The following is a 26,510-nucleotide window of genomic DNA, read 5'->3' as shown; positions in this document are numbered from 1 at the left end:
TACATTGCTGGATATTTATCCAAAAAACCCCAGAACACCCATTTGAAAAGATATGTGTTTATTGCTGCATTATTTACAATAGCCAACATATGGTAACAACCCACATGTCCATCCACAGATGAATGGATAAAGAGGATGTGGTATATAAACACAATGGATTATTAGCCATAAAAAAATGAGATCTTGCCATTTGCAACAATATAAACTGTTATAGACATCCAGATTATAGACAAAACAGATTCACCTGCTACGTGATTGGCTGTGCTTCTGCTGCTTCTCCCCATGAAATAGTGATTAGTGTGATAATATATCATCTTTTACTTCTTTGCTTTACTTAACTTTCCCTTTTTTATTACAGCCCTCAGATTGTACTTCTCAGTGAAACTTTAGCACTTAAGCCTAGCCTCAGGCTGTTTTTACAGAATCCTGGTTAAGAAAATAATTATGAGAATTGTTCTAGATAAAGGATTACAAACTACAGCCAGTGGGATAAATCTGGCTTGATGCTTATTTACACAATCATGCTCACCAATAACATATTGTCTGTGGTTGCTTTCTAACTACAAGAGCAAATCAAAGCAGTTGTGAGAGAGCTATAAGGCCTGTAAAGCCTATCTAGCTCTTTACATAAAAAGTTTGCTGATGGGGTACCTGGGTGGCTCAGTCGGTTGTGTCTGCCTTTGGCTCAGGTCACAATCCTGGAGTTCTGGAATCAACCCCCACATTGGGCTCCCAGCTCAGTGGGGAGTCTGCCTCTCCCTCTCCCCCTCCCTCACCACCCCCCATACCCCTGGTTATGCTCTCTCCCTCTCTCACTTTCTCTCTTTCAAATACATAAATAAAATCTTAAAAAAAAAAAAAAAGAGTTTGCTGACTCCTGTTCTAGATTGTAGGCCCTCAGGGTGGAACTTTGGACTTGAGTTGTCTCCTGTTTAAAATCAAAGAAGCCATTGAAGGTGCCAGGTGAAGTGGTATTATCATGTAGTGACATCACAATTACTTAAACATTGTCCTATAATTAATTGGGAAAGGGGCTGATGGAAAGGTAAGACAATAGGAGATCAAGTACTGTGGTGGTTAATTGATAAAGGGCAATGGTGATTATAATTGTGATGGGAAAAAAACAGCTTCCTTTGATGCCACTTATATTATTTCTTATTATGATATAAATTATCACAAATTTAGTAGTTTGAAACAACACAAATGTATTATCTTATGGTTCTGTAGGCCAGAAGTCCAATACAGGTCTCACTGAGCTAAAATCAAGATATTGACAGGGTTTTTCAGCTTTTATTTTTTTATTATTTTATTTATTTACTTATTTTTTAAATTTCTTATTGCAGTTCAATTTGCCAACATTTAGCATAACACCCAGTGCTCATCCTGCCAAGTGCCCTCCTCAGTGCCCATCAACCAGTCACCCCAACCCCCCACCCACCTTCCTTTCCACTACCCCTTGTTCATTTCCCAGAGATAGGTGTCTCTCATGTTTTGTCACCCTCACTGATATTTTCACTCATTTTCTCTCCTTTCCCTTTATTCCCTTTCACTAATTTTTATATTCTCCAAATGAATGAGACCATATAATGTTTGTCCTTTTCCGATTGACTTATTTCACTCAGCATGACACCCTCCAGTTCCATCCACGTCAAAGCAAATGGTGGGTATTTGTCGCTTTTAGAAACAGTATACATTTCTAGGTTTGTAGCTCCCTTCCTCCATTTTTAAAGATAACATAGCATCTCTTTTTAACCATAGGTGGGAGAGGTTCTCTACTCCTAATTAGGGATTCATATGTTTAGATTGGGCCTACTTGGATAATCTAGGAAACTCTCCTTATCTCAATACATCTTAATTACAATGGACAAGTCTTTTTTTTTTTTTTTTTGTCATGTAAGGCAATATATTTATAGGTTCTGAGGATTAGGGCATAGACCTCTTTGGTGGCCATTATTTTGGCTACCAGATCACTGGAAACTATGAAAATAAGATGATTAACTCATGTTAATTACAGATTTAAGGCATGTTAGATCCTCTTTAAGGGAGATTTTTTTTTTTTAAGGGAGCTTTAAAGGAACTCTTCCTACAGCTCTAAGGCAGACTGTGCTAAAAATAGGCCTGTTTATAAGGAGATGAATACATAGTTTAATAGGTCTTATTTGTTAAAGTTAAAGCCCTGATAAGAAAAGAATGTGACCCTGAGTCCTGATATATCAATTCTACCTATATACTAAGTGACTTTAAACAATAGAAATTTATTATTTCAATTTGGAGGTCAGAAGTCCAAAATCAAGATCTTGGTCACACCATTCTCTCTCTCAACACTCTAGGAAGAATCCTTCCTTGCCTCTTTCAGCTTCTGGTGGCTCCTAATGTCCTTTGATTTGTAGCAGCATAAGTCCAATCTCTTCATGTGTCTTCACATGACCTTGTTCCCTATGTCTCTGTGTCCTTTCGTCTTTATAAGGACACCAGTCATCGGTTTTAGGGCCTATTCTAAATCAAGGATGATTTTATCCCAAAATCATTTATTAAGATTTTATTTTTAAGTAATCTTTAACCAATAATGTGGGGTTCCAAGTTACAACCCTGAGATCAAAACTCTCATGCTCCACCGACTGAGCCAGCCAGGCACATCTCATCTCAAAATTAACAAATTTTATCTAAAGAGACCAATTTCTAAATAAGGGTACAATCTGAGGCTCTGGGGGAACATTATTCAACCACTACACCTGAGAAAGGGGAATTTGTGTATATAAGTGACAAATATTGTAAATGCCACCCTCTCCAATTTCTTTGAACACTTCTGGCCAGCAGAAGTACCTCTTGCACTATTTCCAGAGAATGGTTTCCCCTTTTCTAGAAGACTGTAAATGACCAATGCAATGAAGTAGTTTTCTTGCCTGATGATGTTTACCCTCAGAAGATCAACATTCAATTTTATTACCTCCAGGCCAATAATCCGAATCAGATCTCAGATTTCAACACAGCCTAACATGTAAGCCTGTTTTCCTCCAGGAAGAAATAGGCACTACATAAGAAGCCCTCCCTGTCAAAGGGATTTAGGACCTGGATAATACTGCTAGTCATCAAGTATATAGGAATGTGTTTAAGGATTTGACCATAGGGGTTACATAGAGGAGAGTTCATTTACATGGAGGCATTCAACTGTGGTTTGAGACTTAATGCTTTGAGAAGGACACCTGGATCTGGTCCTATTCATTTGTCGGGATGACTCCTTGAAGATGGACTCAACAAAGGCATATGGTAAATAAAGTAGAGAGGCTAGAGCTTTTTGGTATAGTAAAAGAAAGGGTCAGAAGACAGAAAGATGAGAATATTAAAATGGATATAATACATTTGTCCTGAGGATCCCTGGGTGGCTCAGCAGTTTAGCGCCTGCCATTGGCTCAGGGCATGATCCTGGGGTCCCGGGGTCGAGTCCTGCATCGGGCTCCCTGCATGGAGCCTCCTTCTCCCTCTGCCTGTCTCTCTCTCTCTCTCTCTCTCTCTCTCGTCTCTCATGAATGAATGAATGAATGAATGAATGAATAAATAATAAATAAATAATAAAATCTTTAAAAAAAAAATACATTTGCCCTGGAACTCACCTCCTGACCATTTTCCCTAGAGGGCTCTTAAGGATACTGTTTTCACTTAATGAAGAAAGATGAGTACAAGCATATTTGAGAAATTTGGTAGGGGTTGTCCTTGTTTTGTTTTGTTTTTTTGTGGACAGTGAGAGATGATGGCAGAGATCCAGACTCCAGAGTATCTATGGGGATTAGATATTATGGATTGGTAGAGGCCAGATGGTAATATTTGACCATCTGGCAATATGAACATAATTACCATAACAAGCAGTAAGCCTGGATGGCAATGCAGAAATCTATGGTAATAGCTAATATATCATACTGTTTCTAGGAGAAAAATTAGGTGAGCAGCTGACTGGGAAGTTGTTTGATTTGCAGAATCAGAAAAAAGAAAAAACAGCTCTTGACATCGGCCACCCAAGTGGAAACTCACAGTACTTCATCAGATTTCCAGATATAAGCCAGCACATAGATCTAGAGCCCACTGATAGACAGGGAAAGGCCAGTTACCCCCAAGGAAGGACCCTAAAGTACTTCCATAAGTACATATAGTAATTATGGAAGCATCTGTGATCATTTGCAGAAGTAACTATTTACTTTTCCAGGACTGTTAACTATAGGGTTGTAGTAAATATTAATATTGAAAGATCCAAAAAGCGTGGTCCTCCAGTTACAGTCATGGTATATGGAGCTAGGTAACTAGGTGATAAATGATGTTTTGACTCAGGTGTATCTCATAGTAAGTCCAATGGGTATTCTGACTCACCCAGTTATTTTATACCCCAATTGTATAATCTGTATAGATATGCACAAAAGCTGGCATAATTCTCTTATTGGTTTTCTGACATTGGAATTAGAGTCATTACAATTGGAGGGGACAAATGGAAACTCTTAAAACTTGTCTTTCCTTGATTGTAAACAAAAGCCAGAATGTATTTCTGGAGAAGTTAGAGATAACAGTAATTAGACTTGAATGATGCAATAGTAGTGGTCACTGATATATCCTTGTTGAATTACATTGTCTGGGTTCTACAAAAAATAAGATGGATTGAGCTTGCTGTTAGTAGACCACTGTAAAATTAACCAAGTAATTGCCCCAATGACAGCTGCTTTGCTGTTGGTACTTCTATAGGTACAGATCAATAACAGGCTGTTTCCAATAATCAAATGATTATTGATTTAGTGAACTCTTTTTCTCAATGTATCAGCAGAGAAGATCAAAAGCAGCTTGCTTTAAAGAAACGGAAAACAGTATAACTTCATAATTTTTCCCCAGGACTATGTTATTTTTTGTTGTTGTTGTTATTTTTTTAAATATTTATTTATTTATTTATTCAGGGGGTGGGGGAGAGAGAGAGAGACAGAGACAGAGACAGAGATACAGGCAGAGGGAGAAGCAGGTGATCCCCAGGCTGCACCGCTGCGCCACCGGGGCTGCCCAGGACTATGTTATTTTTCATACTCTGTCATAATATAGTTCTAAGGAAACTTGAAATTCTAGGCATTCTTTAGAAAGGATACTAGTTCACTTTCTTTACTATATAATACTAGTTAGATTGCACCTATATAGCTCACAAGATTTATGTCAGAGGGCCAGAAGAAAATCCCATAAAGATCTATGATCCTGTCTTCTAAGTGATGGTTTTGAGGGTTTAATGGTCTGGGGCATGCATGGGGTACCTCCTCTAAGGTAAAGCGTTAGCTTTTGTACTTTTCCTTGCTAAGAAAGGGTCATATCACTTGATGGGCCTTTTTGGATTCAGATAATAGTATATAACGTCTTCAAAATTACTGTTTAAAATCATTTTTAAAGATTATCCAAAAAGTCTGCTAGTTTTAAGTAAAGAAAGGGCTTTTAACTAAACCCAAGCTGCTTTGTAGGCCACCTTACCACTTGGTGTCTATGATCTAGTAGATCTGATGGAGCTTAATGTATCTAGTAGGTAAGGATGGTCTGGTGGAAAGCCCAATAAGAGAGTTACAACAGCTATTCTCTATTTTCAAAGCAAATCCTGGCATGCTAATAAGCTTTTGTAGAGACTGAACACCTAACCATGGGACATCAAATGACTATGTAACCTGAGCTCAGTCTATTTGAATTAGATGTTATAATACACAATGAATCATATGAGTGAATGAGGGAATTGACAAACCATTTTACAGTGGAAATAGTTTTTTCAGGTAATCAGCTGTCAGCTGTCTAAAAGGCATAATTAGGCTCTCTTCCTCTTCGGAGGCGGAGAGCCCGTTTGCGCAAACGTCCAATAAACCCTCTTGCTAATTGCATCTGCCTGTCTGGGGTCTGAGTCTCTGGGGCGTCCGCCGGGACACGTTGGCACCGGTGAACCAGGGTCCAACATTTGGGGGCTCGTCCGGGATCCGAGACGCCCCAGGCTCAATCCTAAGACCGGTAGGAGGACAGGCTAAAGGCGCTCCAGATTATCCAGCGCCAGATCTGGAAACCCCTTGCGGCTGTCTACCGTCCCGGATACACAACCGACCCACACCCGTTCCAGATCGGTGACTCCGTCTATGTCAGGAGACATCAGTCCAGGACGCTTGAGCCCCGCTGGAAGGGCCCATTTACTGTACTACTGACCACCCCAACCGCCTTAAAGGTAGACGGCATTGCTGCTTGGGTCCACGCCTCACACGTGAAGCGCGCCCCATCAAGGAGCACCGCTGACGCCAGCCAGGACGGACCTGACGAGCCACTCCAATGGAAGCTCCACTGCACCCAAAACCCGCTCAAGATAAGACTTTCAAAAAATTGTTCAATGACAGTTGTTATATTCCTACCTCTCCTAGCGCTCTTCACCTCCGCCAAAGGTGACCCTCATGCCCTCAAAAGGTTAACCTGGCAGGTACTAACGTCTGGGGGTGACGAGGTTTGGTCTATAACTAAGACCGCCCCTATGGGAACCTGGTGGCCTAACCTATATCCTGACCTATGCAAGCTAACCATAGGGGCCCCTAGCCCATGGGACCTAGAGGGATACTTTGACACCTCTAGAGCCTCTAACCAAGAAAGCCCTCCAGGGCGACTGGGATTAGACCCATGGGGAGGATATGGCACGCCTGACAGAAGGGCCATGCTCAGCACTCTTCCCTTTTATGTCTGTCCTGGGTACCACAGAGATCGCAGGCTAAATCCCACCTGTGGAGGAGGGAAATACTTCTATTGTAAAAATTGGGGGTGCGAGACTAGGGAGACACAGGATGAGAGGCCCTCCTCCTCCTGGGATTACATCACTGTCAAGGCTAACTATACTCACCCAGGGTTACCAGGAACTCTGCAATACTACCGCCCCGATTTTAGGGACTGACTCTTACCTGGAGCCCCAGCCAGGAACTTGGTGGGCATGCAACAAAGGCCTCACCCCCTGTGTGTCAGCTAAGGTTCTAAATAGCTCAAACGACTTCTGTGTCATGGTGCAGATCATACCCAGGGTGTTCTATCACCCTGCTGAAACTCTAGAAAATCAGTATAATGAACATCCCACCCGTTTTTGGCGCGAACCTGTCTCCCTAACCCTAGCCGTTATGTTGGGACTAGGGGTCGCTACTGGGGTGGGTACCGGCGCAGCTGCTCTGATCCAGGGCTCACGATGTTATTTAGAACTCCAGGCAGCTGTAGATTAGGATCTACGGACACTAGAGCAGTCCGTTTCTAAGTTAGAACAGTCCCTCACCTCACTTTCAGAAGTAGGACTTCAAAACAGGAGAGGCTTGGATTTACTACTCCTGAAAGAGGGAGGCCTGTGTGCGGCCCTGGGAGAGGAATGCTGTTTCTATGCAGGCCATTCTGGAGTCATCAGAGACTCCATGGCCAAACTCAGGGAAAGGTTAAATAAAAGACAAAGGGACCGGGAGGCCCAGCAGGGCTGGTTTGAAAGCTGGTTTAATCAGTCTCCCTGGTTAACCACCCTAATCTCTACCATTATGGGCCCTCTAGTTATCCTGCTCCTGCTGCTAACTTTTGGCCCCTGAGTCCTCAACTGGCCGCTCCAGTTCATCCGAGAAAGATTGTTTATTACCCAAGCTCTGGTATTAACTCAGCAATGTCGGGCCCTCCAAACTGAAGAAATAAATGTTCCCTAAGATTTTAAGGTTAAAATCAGCCCAAACAAGAGGAGGGAATGAAGAAACCTCCCCCCTTGTAAGTAGGGCCAGCCCTAATCCAGAGGCAGCCCATCCAGGCGTCTTCCTGAAATTTTAGCAACTAAAAGCATTCTGTTTACAATAAGAAAACCATTTCCCCCCACACCCTGATTGGAATGTCCCTGAATAGGTTCATGTTGACCCTCTGTGAAATCAATAACCTGAATGCTATGCAACTCCCGAGGTTCTTTTGTCTTTAAGCGGTTTTTTTTTTCCTTTTGCCTTTAAAAGATACCTGTAATTGCTAATCGGGGCTCTCTTCCTCTTCGGAGGCGGAGAGCCCGTTTGCGCAAACGGCCAATAAACCCTCTTGCTAATTGCAAAAAAAAAAAAAAAAGGCATAATTAGATAAATGGAGGTCCCAGAATTCCACCTTTTACAACAATGCCTTTCACTCAACCCAAATATATAGTCTTATGGGGTGGGGGTGGAATACCTAAAACCTAACTAATGGAGAAGGATGGAATACAGGCCTGTCTCATATGTCAGATGTTTGGTTGATAGACACTACTACTCAATTATATCTCCACTTAAGGGTGATCTTGAGTGATCTGATGAAGAAAAAATGCTGATTCCCCAAGCAGTATAATTGATTATGCATTTCATATAAAGATTGAAAAAGAATAATTAAAAATCCAAAAGCAAAAATTCTTTTCCACTTGGAAATTTAAAAACTCTCATTAAATAACTATTAGGTCAAATTGAAAATACAAATCAAAATTGAAGAATATATATAAAAATTAATAATACCATAATATTACAAATGAAATATATAATTTCTATGAAATATAATTAAGACAATTATAAAATAATACATAGCATTTGATACTTACATGAATAAAAATTAGACATTTAAATACATTCAGTATGAAACAAAAAACCTAGAAAAAGAACAAGAAAAATGCAAAAGGAAACAGGAGAGAAATATAAAGATAAAAGCAGAATTTAGGGAGTTCGTTCTTCTATTTTTAAGCTGTCATATAAATTAATATGCTGGTTCTTTGCATAGAACATAACAAAATAGGCAAAATACTATCTGACCTGATGAAGAAAAATAGGGGACTACAAAGTTAAATGGTAACAAAACAAGAAGAAATACACTAAAACTGAGGAAATTTTTAAACATCTAAATTATTTTACATAACTCTAGCAGATATATTTAAAAGTATAGGTAAAATAGGTAATTTCCCAGGGAAATAAATTTATCATCATTGACAACAATAGAGACAGAAAGTTTGAGAAAGTGAGGAAGTTATTTATTTACTATGCACAAATAAAAGTACCAGACCCAAGTGGTTTTACAGGGAAATTTTACTAAATTTTTAAGTACTATATAATACGGTGTTGCATCAGCTATTTTAAAGCAAGGGTTGCTGCTGTGGCCAGTGGAGCAAATCTGGCCTATTTCCTGTTATTGTAAATAAGTTGTTTTTGTTTTTGTTTTTGTTTTTGTTTTGAGATAGTATAGTCTGGAAAGTGTAAAATATTTACTATCTGTCCCTTTAGTGAAAAAGTTTACCAACTCCTATTTGAGTATAGTTTAAAAATGAAAAATATTAATTTTTTTTTAATTTTATAGGTGACAACTAAGCCTGAGAAAGGTTGCACAAGAATAAAACATAGATTTATTGAATTTGGTAATTTCAATGGAAAAGTCTTAAGTAAAATATCCTATAGGACACAGTCTCCAAAAGCATCAAAAACAAAACACTGATAAATGATGTTTTATTCAAAGGGTACATGAATGGATACTATGAAAAAAATCCATCAATATAGCATCATTAACAGATCTAGGGAAAAAATTATGATAATCTCCATCAATGCCAAAAATGTCTTTGAATAAAGCTTAACATCCACAGTATTTCCACTCTTGATAATAGAAGACTATCCTATTTTAGATCGGTCCTCCCACTGGGAGAACTAGAAAATCTAGACAATATATTTTTGAAATCTGTTTGAGGGCTATGAATATTTGTAAACTCTTGACTCCATAGAAAGAAACCCAGAAACACTTGCCACAATTTTCCCTTCTAGGGATTTTCCAATTTGAAAAGAATGGCTAAGCTATTGAGTAACCAAAAAGAAAGTTATTGGCTGAGAGGCTAAGCAGAGTTTTCTGCAGTTTTTTTGGGGCAGAAAAATAATGTGGATGAAAAAAAAGTTCAAGCCAAGTCAAAAAGAAAAATCTGATAATTCCTCCAGGCTTTCAGTATGGCTCCAAAGAGATATAAGTTTCAAATAAGTTTGAACTGGAAATATACCAGGCCTTTAAATAACTGAAAAATTTGTCAACATTATCTGAATCCTTCTGGGGATTAAGTTGATCTGCCTTAGTCTAACTAACCGACAAAATAAAACATAAAATAAAATCAATTCTTTATGGAAGAATAAAACATCACCCAGAGCCTTTATGTATCACATTTCTCCCATATATAGCCTCTATACTGAAAGTAAAAAGAACATGGTATATAAAAGAATCAGAAAAAATCAGAATTCACCAGAAACCAAGAAAAGAGACAATAAATAGAGGGAGACCAATGGAGATTCCAATAGCAGTTATCAAATGAGGACTTTAATGTAAGTGTGATTGAAATATTTAACAGACTAAAAATGATGGGGTTTTCAGCAGAGAAGTGACAAGTATAACAGCAAACAAAATAATTGACTATAAACAAGTGAAGAGAAAATTAGTGACTTGGAAGTTAGGGCAGAAGTAAATATCCAAATGAACGCATGGTAAGCCAAAAGGATGAAGAGCATTTTAGACATAATGCAAAGGTGGAATATGTATGTAATTGGAGTCCTGGAGGAAGAAAAAAGAGAATGTGACAGCAGCAGTATTTGAAGAAAGACTCAAAGTAAGAATATTTGAAGAAAGACTCAAAGTAAGCTTAACAACAAGTAAACCTCACCTAGTCATATCAAAGACAAAGAAAATAATCTTAAAAGCAGAGTATAGAAAAAAATAAGTCTAATAGCAGACAATAGAAAAATGGCAAATGGAGACAACTGAATGATCATATAAAGGTAATGATAGAGGAAAGCATCCACTGGCAGGAAAAAAAAGCCTACACAGAATTCTATGCTCTACAAAAACACATTAAAAATGTGTCTTGAAATTATAGCAGCTTAACATAATTTGCAATAATCAATAGCAAATATGCTGTAATGAAAGACCTAAAGAAATTCTCTTTGGGAATGAAATTGATTATAAAAGAACAGAGATGTACAAGGAATAAAGAAAAAGTATAGGTAAATCTATGAAATATTTTTAAGTAATTACTTCTGAGAAATAATATACATTTAAGTTAAAAATAGGTCAAAAGCTGGGTTAAAGTCTATTGAATTAAAGTTCCAAGATCCAGGAGGGGCAAGATGGTGGAAGAGTAGGGTCCCCAAATCACCTGTCCCCACCAAATTACCTAGATAACCTTCAAATCATCCTGAAAATCTACGAATTCGACCTGAGATTTAAAGAGAGACCAGCTGGAATGCTCCAGTGAGAAGAGTTCGCGCTTCTATCAAGGTAGGAAGACGGGGAAAAAGAAAGAAACAAAAGGCCTCCAAGGGGGAGGGGCCCCGCGAGGAGCCGGGCTGAGGACGGGGCGAGTGTCCCCAGGACAGGAGAGCCCCGTCCCGGAGAAGCAGGAGCTGCACCAACCTTCCCGGGTAGAAAGGGGCCCGCAGGGAGTTAGAGCAGGACCGGGGAGAGCGGGGATGCCCTCGGGCTCCCTGGGACACTGACACCTGCACCCCAGGAGAGTGCGCTGAGCTCCCTAAGGGCTGCAGCGCGCACAGCGGGACCCGGAGCAGCTCGGAGGGGATCGGGCGGCGGCTCCGCGGAGGGGGCTGAGGGGCGGGAGCGCGGATCCAACAGCGCAGGCTCCGGAGCACAGGGCACTGGGACACAGCCCAGGATCCGGCCTCCCCTGGGACAGGCAGAGGCCGGGAGAGCCCAGGACAGCGAGGACGCTCCTGCCGGGAGCTGAGCAGATCAGCGGCCCCGCCCCGGAGCCCCCAGGCCCTGCAGACGGAGAGCCCCGGAGTTACTGCGGGAGCTGAATCCAGGTTTCCAGAGCTGCCGCCCCACTGTGGCTGTTCCTCCTGAGGCCTCACGGGGTAAACAACCCCCACTGAGCCCTGCACCAGGCAGGGGCAGAGCAGTTCCTCCAAGTGCTAACACCTGAAAATCAGCACGGCAGGCCCCTCCCCCAGAAGACCACCTAGACGGACCAGGTCCAGGGGAAGTCAAGGGACTTAAAGTATACAGAATCAGAAGATACTCCCACGTGTTTTTTGTTTTTTTGTGTTTTTTTTTTCTTTCTTTCTTTTTGATTTCTGATTGCTTCCCCCACCGTTCCTTTTTCTTTCACCTTTCTTTCTCTTTTTCTTCTCTTTTTTCCCTTTTTTTCTTCTTTCTCTTTTTTCTTTTTCTCTTTTCTTTCCTTCTCTTTTTCTCCTTTTCCCAATACAACTTCTTTTGGCCACTCTGCACTAAACAAAATGACTAGAAGGAAAACCTCACCTCAAAAAAAAACCAAAAAGAATCAGAAACACTCCTCTCTCCCACAGAGTTACAAAATCTGGATTACAATTCAATGTCAAAAAGCCAATTCAGAAGCACTATTATACAGCTACTGGTGGCTCTAGAAAAAACCATAAAGGACTCAAAAGACTTCATGACTGCAGAATTTATATCCAATCAGGAAGAAATTAAAAATCAATTAAATAAGATGCAATCCAAGCTAGAAGTCCTAACGACAAGGCTTAATGAGGTGGAAGAACGAGTGAGTGACATAGAAGACAAGTTGATGGCAAGAGGGAAACTAAAGAAAAAAGAGACAGACAATTAAAAGACCATGAAGACAGATTAAGGGAAATAAACGACAGCTTGAGGAAGAAAAACCTACGTTTAATTGGGGTTCCCGAGGGCGCCGAAAGGGACAGAGGGCCAGAATATGTATTTGAACAAATCCTAGCTGAAAACTTTCCGAATCTGGGAAGGGAAACAGGCATTCAGATCCAGAAAATAGAGAGATCCCCCCTAAAATCAATAAAAACTGTTCAACACCTCGACATTTAATACTGAAGCTTGCAAATTCCAAAGATAAGGAGAAGATCCTTAAAGCAGCAAGAGAAAAAAAGTCCCTGACTTTTATGGAGAGGAATATTAGGGTAACAGCAGACCTCTCCACAGAGACCAGGCAGGCCATAAAGTACGGGCAGGATATATTCAGGGTCCTAAATGAGAAGAACATGCAAACAAGAATACTTTATCCATCAAGGCTCTCATTCAGAATGGAAGGAGAGATAAAGAGCTTCCAGGACAGGCAGGAATTGAAAGAATATGTGACCTCCAAACCAGCTCTGCACGATATGTTAAGGGGGACTCTTAAAATTCCCCTTTAAGAAGAAGTTCAGTGGAACAATCCACAAAAACAAGGACTGAATAGATATCATGATGACACTAAACTCATATCTTTCAATAGTAACTCTGAATGTGAATGGGCTTAATGACCCCATCAAAAGGCGCAGGGTTTCAGACTGGATAAAAAAGCAGGACCCATCTATTTGCTGTCTACAAAAGCCTCATTATAGACAGAAGGACACCTACAACCGGAAAATAAAAGGTTGGAGATCTATTTACCATTAAAATGGTACTCAAAAGAAAGCAGGGGTAGCCATCCTCATATCAGATAAATTAAAATTTACCCCGAAGACTATACTGAGAGATGAAGAGGGACACTATCTCATACTCAAAGGATCTATCCAACAAGAGGCCTTAACCATCCTCAATATATATGCCCCGAATGTGGGAGCTGCCAAATATTTAAACCAATTAAAAACCAAACTGAAGAAATACTTTGATAATAATACACTTATACTTGGTGACTTTAATCTAGCTCTTTCTACCCTCGATAGGTCTTCTAAGCACAACATCTCCAAAGAAACGAGAGCTTTAAATGATACACTGGACCAGATGGATTTCACAGATATCTACAGAACTTTACATCCAAACTCAACTGAATACACATTCTTCTCAAGTGCACATGGAACTTTTTCCAGAATAGACCACATACTGGGTCAAAAATCGGGTCTGAACCGATAACAAAAGATCGGGATAGTCCCCTGTATATTCTCAGACCATAATGCCTTGAAATTAGAACTTAATCACAATAAGAAGTTTGGAAGGACCACAAACACTTGGAGGTTAAGGACCATCCTGCCAAAAGATGAAAAGGTCAACCAGGAAATTAAGGAAGAATTGAAAAGATTCATGGAAACTAATGAGAATGAAGATACAACCATTCAAAATCTTTGGGATGCAGCAAAAGCAGTCCTGAGGGGGAAATACATCGCAATACAAGCATCCATTCAAAAACTGGAAAGAACTCATATTCAAAAGCTCACCTTACACATAAAGGAGCTAGAAAAAACGCAGCAAATGGACCCCACCCCCAGCAGAAGAAGAGAGTTAATAAAGATTCGAGCAGAACTCACCGAAGTCGAGACCTGAAGAACTGTGGAACAGATCAACAGAACCATGGGTTGGTTCTTTGAAAGAATTAATAAGATAGATAAACCATTATCCAGCCTTATTAAAAAGAAGAGAGAGAAGACTCTAATAAAATCATGAATGAGAGAGATCACTACCAACACCAAGGAAATACAAACGATTTAAAAAACATATTATGAACCACTATACGCCAATAAATTAGGCAATCTAGAAGAAATGGACGCATTTCTGGAAAACCCCACAAACTACCAAAACTGGAACAGGAAGAAATAGAAAACCTGAACAGGCCAATAACCGGGGAGGAAATTGAAGCAGTCATCAAAAACCTCCCAAGACACAAAAGTCCAGGGCCAGATGGCTTCCCAGGGGAATTCTATCAAACGTTTAAAGAAGAAATCATACCTATTCTACTAAAGCTGTTTGGAAAGATAGAAAGAGATGGAGTACTTCCAAATTTGTTCTATGAGGCCAGCATCACCTTAATTCCGAAACCAGACAAAGACCCCACCAAAAAGGATAATTATAGACCAATATCCCTGATGAACACGGATGCAAAAATTCTCAACAAGATACTAGCCAATAGGATCCAACAACACATTAAGAAAATTATTCACCATGACCAAGTAGGATTTATCCCCGGGACACAAGGCTGGTTCAACACTCGTAAAACAATCAATGTGATTCATCATATCAGCAAGAGAAAAACCAAGAACCATATGATCCTCTCAATAGATGCAGAGAAAGCATTTGACAAAATACAGCATCCATTCCTGATCAAAACGCTTCAGAGTGTAGGGATAGAGGGAACTTTCCTCAACATCTTAAAAGCCATCTATGAAAAGCCCACAGCAAATATCATTCTCAATGGGGAAGCACTGGGAGCCTTTCCCCTAAGATCAGGAACAAGACAGTGATGTCCACTCTCACCACTTCTATTCAACATAGTACTGGAAGTCCTCGCCTCAGCAATCAGACAACAAAAAGACATTAAAGGCATTCAAATTGGCAAAGAAGAAGTCAAACTCTCCCTCTACGCCGATGACATGATACTCTACATAGAAAAAAGCCTCCACCCCAAGATTGCTAGAACTGATACAGCAATTTGGCAGTGTGGCAGGGTACAAAATCAATGCCAGAAGTCAGTGGCATTTCTATACACTAACAATGAGACTGAAAAAAAGAGAAATTAAGGAGTCAATCCCATTTACAATTTCACCCAAAAGCATAAGATACCTAGGAATAAACCTAACCAAAGAGGTAAAGGATCTATACCCTAAAAACTATAGAACACTTCTGAAAGAAATTGAGGAAGACGCAAAGAGATGGAAAAATATTCCATGCTCATGGATTGGCAGAATTAATATTGGGAAAATGTCAATGTTACCCAGGGCAATTTACACGTTTAATGCAATCCCTATCAAAATACCATGGACTTTCTTCAGAGAGTTAGAACAAATTATTTTAAGATTTGTGTGGAATCAGAAAAGACCCCGAATAGCCAGGGGAATTTTAAAAAAGAAAACCATAGCTGGGGGCATCACAATGCCAGATTTCAGGTTGTACTACAAAGCTGTGGTCATCAAGACAGTGTGGTACTGGCACAAAATCAGACACATAGATCAATGGAACAGAATAGAGAACCCAGAAGTGGACCCTGAACTTTATGGTCAACTAATATTCGATAAAGGAGGAAAGACTATCCATTGGAAGAAAGACAGTCTCTTCAATAAATGGTGTTGGGAAAATTGGACATCCACATGCAGAAGAATGAAACTGGACCACTCTCTTTCACCATACACAACGATAAACTCAAAATGGATGAGAGATCTAAATGTGAGACAAGATTCCATCAAAATCCTAGAGGAGAACACAGGCAACACCCTTTTTGAACTTGGCCACAGTAACTTCTTGCAAGATACATCCATGAAGGCAAAAGAAACAAAAGCAAAAATGAACTATTGGGACTTCATCAAGATAAGAAGCTTTTGCACAGCAAAGGATACAGCCAACAAAACTAAAAGACAACCTACAGAATGGGAGAAGATATTTGCAAATGACGTATCAGATAAAGGGCTAGTTTCCAAGATCTATAAAGAACTTATTAAACTCAACACCAAAGAAACAAACAATCCAATCATGAAATGGACAAAAGACATGAACAGAAATCTCACAGAGGAAGACATGGACATGGCCAACATGCACATGAGAAAATGCTCTGCATCACTTGCCATCAGGGAAATACAAATCAAAACCACAATGAGATCCCACCTCACACCAGTGAGAATGGGGAAAATTAACAAGGCAGGAAACAACAAATGTTGGAGAGGATGCGGAGAAAAGGGAACCCTCTTACACTGTTGGTGGGAATGTGAACTGGTGCAGCCACTCTGGAAAACTGTGTGGAGGTTCCTCAAAGAGTTAAAAATAGACCTGCCCTACGACCCAGCAATTGCACTATTGGGGATTTACCCCAAAGATTCAGATGCAATGAAACGCCGGGACACCTGCACCCCGATGTTTCTAGCAGCAATGTCCACAATAGCCAAACTGTGGAAGGAGCCTCGGTGTCCATCGAAAGATGAATGGATAAAGAAGATGTGGTTTATGTATACAATGGAATATTACTCAGCCATTAGAAACGACAAATACCCACCATTTGCTTCAATGTGGATGGAACTGGAGGGTATTATGCTGAGTGTAGTAAGTCAATCGGAGAAGGACAAACAGTGTATGTTCTCATTCATTTGGGGAATATAAATAATAGTGAAAGGGAATATAAAGGAAGGGAGAAGAAATGTGTGGGAAATATCAGGAAGGGAGACAGAATATAAAGACTCCTAACTCTGGGAAATGAACGAGGCGTGGTGGAAGGGGAGGAGGGCGGGGGGTGGGGGTGAATGGGTGACGGGCACTGAGGGGGACACTTGATGGGATGAGCACTGGGTGTTTTTCTGTATGTTGGTAAATTGAACACCAATAAAAATTAATTTATTAAAAAAAATAAATAAAAATCCTTACTTTCAAAAAAAATAAATAAATAAAAGTTCCAAGATCCTTATAACTTCCAGAAAGTAACTTAAGTACTCATTTACATTATAATCTGCTTAGTCATAAAAACAGTTTATATTCATGTGGATAATACCAAAAGAATAATAAATATATGTATAATGGTTAAGTTAATAGACTAGAGAACTGATAACAAAAACTATTAACCGTAAGAAAAAAAAAAAAAAAAAAAAGGAAAAGGTAACATTAAACAAATGGGGCAAATATAAAACAAGTAGATTTGCTCTAAAGTATGGCAGCAATTACATTAAATGTAAACACGCAAAAGGACAGTAGTTCTCAGACTGTGTTAAAATAGTGATATGTTGTTTAAGAAACACATTTTAAACTTAAGGTTATAGAAAAGTTGAATGTAAATGAATAGGGAAAATATAGCATGTATATCCCAAATAAAAGCAAACAAACAAAAAAAGTGGTGTAGCTATACAAATATCAGACAAAATAGATGCCTTAGTTCAGGTTGCTGTAACAAAAATATCATAGACTGGTTGGTTTAAACAACATTTATTTCTCATAGTTCTGAGGCTGGAAAATGCAAGATTAAGGCACCAGCAGATTTGGTGTCTGGTGGGCGTCCAGATCCTAGATGGTCATCTTTTCAGTGTATCTTCACAAGTTAAAAGGGAAAGAGAGCTTTCTAGAGGCTCTTTCATAAGGGCACTCCTCTTCTTTAGGGTTCCACCTTTAAGACCAAATCACTTCCCAAAGGTTCTATGTCCTAATACCACCACAAATACAGAAAGCAGAAGTAAGCAAATAAAGAGGTAATTAGTGAGGATAAAGAAAATTTGAATATGATTAACCAACAGAATTCACATATATATTACATTACATCCAACACCTGTATACACAAAAACTGTACATTTGTTGAGCCATAAATCATGTTTCAACAAATTTCTTGGGATTATTAGACTATTCAATATATTCTCTAATCTCTGGGAGAATTTATCAAGATCATTAATAAAATATAAATAGGAAATCGCCTAAATGCTTAGTAATCAAACACTACACTTCTAAATAATATATGTCAAAGAAGAAATCAGTATTGAAGTTAGAATATATTTTAAGTTAAATTACAATGATATGGTATGTCAAAACTTGTCAAATGTAGCTAAAGCTGTGCTTAGAGGGAAAGGTATTGCTTTTGTTACTTTTTTTTAAGGGAAGAACAGCTGTAAATTAATGAGCTTAGTGTAAAAATATCATGAATTATACTCAAAGAAACTAAAAGAAAGATAAATATGTGATAGTTAATTTTATGTGTTAACATGAGCTGAACTGTGAGGTGCCAGAGATTTGGTCACATATTATTCTAGGTGTTTCTGTGAGGGTGTTCAGGATGAGATTAACATTTAAATAAGTAGACTGAGTAAAATAGATTGCTTTCCTAATGTGGGTGGGCCTCATCTAATTAGTTGCCTGGATAGGATAAAAAGGCTGATTCCTTCCTTCAAGTAAGATAGTCTCACTGCTTTCAAGCTGAAATATCAGCTTTTTCCTACCTTTGGATTTGAACTGAAACATCAGCTCTTCCTGGATTTGGAGCCCTGTGGCCTTCAGATTGGGATGACACCATTGATTCTTCTGGTTCTGATAATTTTAGACTCAGACTAGAACTATATAATTGGTTCTCTGGGTTTCCAGCTTTCCAGCTACTCCTGCAGATCCTGGGACTAGTCAACCTTTGTAATCTCATGAGTCAATTCCTTATAATGAATTTCGTTCTGTATAGATACATTCTATTAATACTATTTCTCTAGAGAATTCTAATACAAAATATGAGAGCTGAGTGAAATAAGTCAATCGGAGAAGGACAAACATTATATGGTCCATTCATTTGGGGAATATAAATAATAGTGAAAGGGAATAGAGGGGAAGGGAGAAGAAATGGGTAGGAAATATCAGAAAGGGAGACAGAACATGGAAGACTCCTAACTCTGGTAAATGAACTAGGGGTGGTGGAAGGGGAGGAGGGCGGGGGGTGGGGGTGACTGGGTGGCGGGCACTGAGGGAGGCACTTGACAGGATGAGCATTGGGTGTTATTCTGTATGTTGGCAAATTGAACACCAATAAAAAATAAATTTATTATTAAAAAACATATATATAGTGCATTAGCAAAAACAAAAGTTGAATCTGTAAAAATACTAATAAAATTGGGGCATCAAAGTAAGTCAGTCAGTTAAGTGTCCAACTCTCAGTTTTGGCTCAGGTCATGATCTCAAAGTTATGTGATTGATCCTGTGTCAGGCTCTGTGCTTGGTGAGGAGTCTACTTCCTCTCACCCTCTCCATCTGTCCCCCATCCCACCCCAGACAAACTCTCTCTGTCTCTCTAAAATAAATAAATCTTTAAAAAAATGCTAATAAAAAAAATGCTAATAAACTTATATGTCTCTAGCAAGTATGATCAAGAATCACAGAGAAGACACAAAGGAACACAATTGCTTTGCATTCATCCCGGGAATACAAAATTGTTTTAACTTTTCAAAAATCAATGGATATATTCAACATGCTGAATGAGAAAAATATGTAGCCAAGAGTACTTTATCCAGCAAGGCTGTCATTCAGAATACAAGAGATAAAGACTTTCCCAGACAAACAAAAACCAAACTAGCCCTGCATAAAATATTAAGGAGGGGTCTTTTTAAGTGGGGAGAAAAAGACCAAAAGCAATAAAAACTGGAAAGGAATAGAAAAAAATCACCAGAAATACCAAATTTACAGGTGAAACAATGGCACTAAATTTATATCTTTCAGTAATCACTCTGAATGTAAATGGACTAAATGCTCTAAACATAAGATATAGGGTATCAAAACGGATAAAGAACTGAGACCTACCTATATGCTGCCTAAAAGAGATTCATTTTATTTATTTTATTTTATTATTTTATTTCATAATAAATGTATTTTTTATTGGTGTTCAATTTACCAACATACAGAAAAACACCCAGTGCTCATCCCGTCAAGTGTCCCCCTCAGTGCCCGTCACCCATTCACCCCCACCCCCCGCCCTCCTCCCCTTCCACCACGCCTCGTTCATTTCCCAGAGTTAGGAGTCTTTATATTCTGTCTCCCTTCCTGATATTTCCCACACATTTCTTCTCCCTTCCTTTATATTCCCTTTCACTATTATTTATATTCCCCAAATGAATGAGAACATACACTGTTTGTCCTTCTCTGATTGACTTACTGCACTCAGCATAATACCCTCCAGTTCCATCCACATTGAAGCAAATGGTGGGTATTTGTCGTTTCTAATGGCTGAGTAATATTCCATTGTATACATAAACCACATCTTCTTTATCCATTCATCTTTCGATGGACACCGAGGCTCCTTCCACAGTTTGGCTATTGTGGACATTGCTGCTAGAAACATCGGGGTGCAGGTGTCCCGGCGTTTCATTGCATCTGAATCTTTGGGGTAAATCCCCAATAGTGCAATTGCTGGGTCGTAGGGCAGGTCTATTTTTAACTCTTTGAGGAACCTCCACACAGTTTTCCAGAGTGGCTGCACCAGTTCACATTCCCACCAACAGTGTAAGAGGGTTCCCTTTTCTCCGCATCCTCTCCAACATTTGTTGTTTCCTGCCTTGTTAATTTTCCCCATTCTCACTGGTGTGAGGTGGGATCTCATTGTGGTTTTGATTTGTATTTCCCTGATGGCAAGTGATGCAGAGCATTTTCTCATGTGCATGTTGGCCATGTCCATGTCTTCCTCTGTGAGATTTCTGTTCATGTCTTTTGTCCATTTCATGATTGGATTGTTTGTTTCTTTGGTGTTGAGTTTAATAAGTTCTTTATAGATCTTGGAAACTAGCCCTTTATCTGATACGTCATTTGCAAATATCTTCTCCCATTCTGTAGGTTGTCTTTTAGTTTTGTTGGCTGTATCCTTTGCTGTGCAAAAGCTTCTTATCTTGATGAAGTCCCAATAGTTCATTTTTGCTTTTGTTTCTTTTGCCTTCATGGATGTATCTTGCAAGAAGTTACTGTGGCCAAGTTCAAAAAGGGTGTTGCCTGTGTTCTCCTCTAGGATTTTGATGGAATCTTGTCTCACATTTAGATCTCTCATCCATTTTGAGTTTATCGTTGTGTATGGTGAAAGAGAGTGGTCCAGTTTCATTCTTCTGCATGTGGATGTCCAATTTTCCCAACACCATTTATTGAAGAGACTGTCTTTCTTCCAATGGATAGTCTTTCCTCCTTTATCGAATATTAGTTGACCATAAAGTTCAGGGTCCACTTCTGGGTTCTCTATTCTGTTCCATTGATCTATGTGTCTGATTTTGTGCCAGTACCACACTGTCTTGATGACCACAGCTTTGTAGTACAACCTGAAATCTGGCATTGTGATGCCCCCAGCTATGGTTTTCTTTTTTAAAATTCCCCTGGCTATTCGGGGTCTTTTCTGATTCCACACAAATCTTAAAATAATTTGTTCTAACTCTCTGAAGAAAGTCCATGGTATTTTGATAGGGATTGCATTAAACGTGTAAATTGCCCTGGGTAACATTGACATTTTCCCAATATTAATTCTGCCAATCCATGAGCATGGAATATTTTTCCATCTCTTTGCGTCTTCCTCAATTTCTTTCAGAAGTGTTCTATAGTTTTTAGGGTATAGATCCTTTACCTCTTTGGTTAGGTTTATTCCTAGGTATCTTATGCTTTTGGGTGAAATTGTAAATGGGATTGACTCCTTAATTTCTCTTTTTTTCAGTCTCATTGTTAGTGTATAGAAATGCCACTGACTTCTGGCATTGATTTTGTACCCTGCCACACTGCCAAATTGCTGTATCAGTTCTAGCAATCTTGGGGTGGAGGCTTTTTTCTATGTAGAGTATCATGTCATCGGCGTAGAGGGAGAGTTTGACTTCTTCTTTGCCAATTTGAATGCCTTTAATGTCTTTTTGTTGTCTGATTGCTGAGGCGAGGACTTCCAGTACTATGTTGAATAGAAGTGGTGAGAGTGGACATCACTGTCTTGTTCCTGATCTTAGGGGAAAGGCTCCCAGTGCTTCCCCATTGAGAATGATATTTGCTGTGGGCTTTTCATAGATGGCTTTTAAGATGTTGAGGAAAGTTCCCTCTATCCCTACACTCTGAAGCGTTTTGATCAGGAATGGATGCTGTATTTTGTCAAATGCTTTCTCTGCATCTATTGAGAGGATCATATGGTTCTTGGTTTTTCTCTTGCTGATATGATGAATCACATTGATTGTTTTACGAGTGTTGAACCAGCCTTGTGTCCCGGGGATAAATCCTACTTGGTCATGGTGAATAATTTTCTTAATGTGTTGTTGGATCCTATTGGCTAGTATCTTGTTGAGAATTTTTGCATCCGTGTTCATCAGGGATATTGGTCTATAATTATCCTTTTTGGTGGGGTCTTTGTCTGGTTTCGGAATTAAGGTGATGCTGGCCTCATAGAACAAATTTGGAAGTACTCCATCTCTTTCTATCTTTCCAAACAGCTTTAGTAGAATAGGTATGATTTCTTCTTTAAACGTTTGATAGAATTCCCCTGGGAAGCCATCTGGCCCTGGACTTTTGTGTCTTGGGAGGTTTTTGATGACTGCTTCAATTTCCTCCCCGGTTATTGGCCTGTTCAGGTTTTCTATTTCTTCCTGTTCCAGTTTTGGTAGTTTGTGGGGTTTTCCAGAAATGCGTCCATTTCTTCTAGATTGCCTAATTTATTGGCGTATAGTGGTTCATAATATGTTTTTTAAATCGTTTGTATTTCCTTGGTGTTGGTAGTGATCTCTCTCATTCATGATTTTATTAGAGTCTTCTCTCTCTTCTTTTTAATAAGGCTGGATAATGGTTTATCTATCTTATTAATTCTTTCAAAGAACCAACCCATGGTTCTGTTGATCTGTTCCACAGTTCTTCAGGTCTCGACTTCGTTGAGTTCTGCTCGAATCTTTATTAACTCTCTTCTTCTGCTGGGTATTAGGATCTATTTACTGTTTTTTCTCTAGCTCCTTTATGTGTAAGGTTAGCTTTTGAATATGAGTTCTTTCCAGTTTTTGGGTGGATGCTTGTATTGCGATGTATTTCCCCCTCAGGACTGCTTTTGCTGTATCCCAAAGATTTTGAATGGTTGTATCTTCATTCTCATTAGTTTCCATGAATCTTTTTAATTCTTCCTTAATTTCCTGGTAGAACCTTTCATCTTTTAGCAAGATGGTCCTTAACCTCCACGTGTTTGAAGTCCTTCCAAACTTCTTGTGATTTAGTGCTAATTTCAGGGCATTATGGTCTGAGAATATGCAGGGGACCATCCCAATCTTTTGGTATCGGTTAAGACCTGATTTGTGACCTAGTATGTGGTCTATTCTGGGGAAAGTTCCATGTGCACTTGAGAAGAATGTGTATTCAATTGAGTTTGGATGTAAAGTTCTGTAGATATCTGTGAAATCCATCTGGTATGGGTAGTGTAGAAAGACACATAGAGTGTAGAAAGCGCTAGATTGAAGTCACCAAATATAAGTGTATTATTATCTAAGTATGTCTTAATTTTGGTTATTAATTGATTGATATATTTGGCAGCTCCCACATTCGGGGCATATATATTGAGGATTGTTAAGTCCTCTTGTTGGCTAGATCCTTAAGTATGATATAGTGTCCCTCTTCATCTCTCACTACAGTCTTCAGGGTAAATTTTAGTTTATCTGATATAAGGATGGCTACTCCTGCTTTCTTTGGAGAACCATTTGAATGGTAAATAGTTCTGCAAGCTTTTATTTTCAGGCTGTAGATGTCCTTCTGTCTAAAATGAGTCCCTTCTAGACAGCAGATAGATGGGTCCTGCTTTTTTATCCAGTCTGACACCCTGCGCCTTTTGATGGGGTCATTAAGCCCATTCACGTTCAGAGTTACTATTGAAAGATATGAGTTTAGTGTCATCATTATATCTATTCAGTCCCTGGTTTTATGGATTGTTCCATTGGACTTCTTCTTAAAGGGGAATTTTAAGAGTCCCCCTTAAAATTTCTTGCATGCTGGTTTGGAGGTCACATATTCTTTCAATTCCTGCCTGTCCTGGAAGCTCTTTATCTCTCCTTCCATTCTGAATGAGAGCCTTGCTGGATAAAGTATTCTTGTTTGCATGTTTTTCTTATTTAGGACCCTGAATATATCCTGCCAGTCCTTTCTGGCCTGCCAGGTCTCTGTGGAGAGGTCTGCTATTAACCTAATACTTGTCCCCATAAAAGTTAGGGATTTCTTGTATCTTGCTGCTTTAAGGATCTTCTCTTTATCTTTGGAACTTGCAAGTTTAACTATTAAATGTCGAGGTGTTGAACAGTTTTTATTGATTTTAGGGGGGATCTCTCTATTTCCTGGATCTGAGTGCCTGTTTCCCTTTCCAGATTAGGAAAGTCTTCAGCTATGATTTGTTCAAATACATATTTTGGACCTCTGTCCCTTTTGGCGCCCTTGGAAACCCTAATTAAACGTAGGTTTTTCTTCCTCAGGCTGTCACTCATTTCCCTTAATCTATCCTCATGATCTTTTAATTGTTTGTCTCTTTTTTCCTCAGTTTCCCTCTTTGCCATCAATTTGTCTTCTATGTCACTCGTTCTTCCACCTCGTTAACCTTTGTCGTTAGGACTTCTAGTTTGAGGGGATCCCTGGGTGGCGCAGCGGTTTGGCGCCTGCCTTTGGCCTAGGGCGCGATCCTGGAGACCCAGGATCGAATCCCACATTGGGCTCCCGGTGCATGGAGCCTGCTTCTCCCTCTGCCTATGTCTCTGCCTCTCTCTCTCTCTGTGTGACTATCATAAAAAAAAAAAAAAAAAAAAAGGACTTCTAGTTTGAATTGCATCTCATTCAATTGATTTTTAATTTCTGCCTGATTCAATCTAAATTCTGTAGTCATGAAGTCTCTTGAGTCCTTTATGCTTTTTTCTAGAGCCACGAGTAGCTTTATAATAGTGCTTTTGAATTGGCTTTCTGACATTAAATTGTAATCCACATTTTTAACTCTGTGGGAGAAAGGACTGTTTCTGATTCTTTTTTTTGAGGTGAGGTTTTCCTTCTAGTCATTTTGCTCAGTGCAGAGTGGCCAAAAACAAATTGTATTGGGAAAAGGATAAAAAAGAGAGAAGAGAAAGAAGGACAGAAAAAGAAAAAAAGAAAAAAGAAAAATGGAAGAAAAAAAGAGAGAAGAAGAAAAAAAAGAAGAAAAAAAAAGAAAAAAGGGAGGGGGAAGCAAACAGAAATCAAAAAGCAAAAACAAAATAAAACAAAACAAGGGGGAGTATCCTCGGATTCTGTATACTGTAAGTCCCTTGACTTCCCCTGGAACTTTCCAGTGCTGCTTGGTCAATAATTTGTTTTTCCCCTGTCCGTCTGGCTGGTCTTCTGGGGGAGGGGCCTGTTTTGCTGATTTTCAGGTGTTAGCACTTGGGGGAGCTGCTCAGCCCCCTGCCTAGTGTGGGGCTCAGTGAATGACGTTTTAGCTGCCTATCCGATGAGGCCACTGTGAGGCTCAGTGGGGGCTGTTTATCCTGTGAGGCCCCAGGAGGAACAATCACAGTGGCGGTGGACATCTCTGGAGACTTGGATTCAGCTCCTGCAGTAACTAAGGAGCTCTCAGTCTGCAGGGGCCTGGAGGCTCCGGGGCGTTGCTGCTGATCTGCTCAGCTTGGGGCAGGAGCGTCCTTGCTGTCCTGTGCCCTCCTGGCCTCTGCCTGTCCTGGGGGAAGGCCGGATCCTTGGCTGTGGCCCCGGCGCCCTGTGCTCCCGGGCCTGCACTGTTGGATTCAAGCTCCCGGCGGTGCAGCCCCCTCTCTGCGGAGCCGCCACCTGAGCCCCTCCGAGCTGCTCCCAGGGCCGCACAGCCCCTTCCGTGCAGCCCCTTCTGGGCAGCCCCTTCCGCGTGGAGCCTCTGCCGGAGCTGCCCCCGAGCTGCTCCCGGGTCCAGCAGTGCGCGAGCTGAAGCCCTTTAGGGAGCTCTCCCCAGGGCACAGGTGCTCTGTTAGTGTCCCAGGGAGCCTGAGGGCATCCCCGCCCCTCCTGGGATCCTGCTCTAACTCCCTGCGAGCGCCTTTCCCTCCAGGAAGGTTGGTGAAGCTCCTGCTTCTCCTGGACGGGGCTTTCCTATCCTGGGGACACTCGCCGCGGGGGGCTTTCCTGTCCTGGGGACACTTCCCGTGGCCTTAGCCCGG

At 40.1% G+C, this 26,510-nt stretch overlaps 1 protein-coding gene across 3 annotated transcripts in view; it reads left to right on the top strand.

Annotated features, from left to right (window-relative positions):
• Nucleotides 1-26,510, top strand: part of STXBP5L (syntaxin binding protein 5L) — a 380,025-nt gene that overhangs the window by 167,514 nt on the left and 186,001 nt on the right. The window lies entirely within an intron of this gene.

This window comes from Vulpes lagopus, chromosome 1, assembly GCF_018345385.1.
Source record: "Vulpes lagopus strain Blue_001 chromosome 1, ASM1834538v1, whole genome shotgun sequence".
Lineage (NCBI taxonomy): Eukaryota > Metazoa > Chordata > Mammalia > Carnivora > Canidae > Vulpes > Vulpes lagopus.
This window is presented reverse-complemented; position numbering and strand designations above follow the sequence as displayed.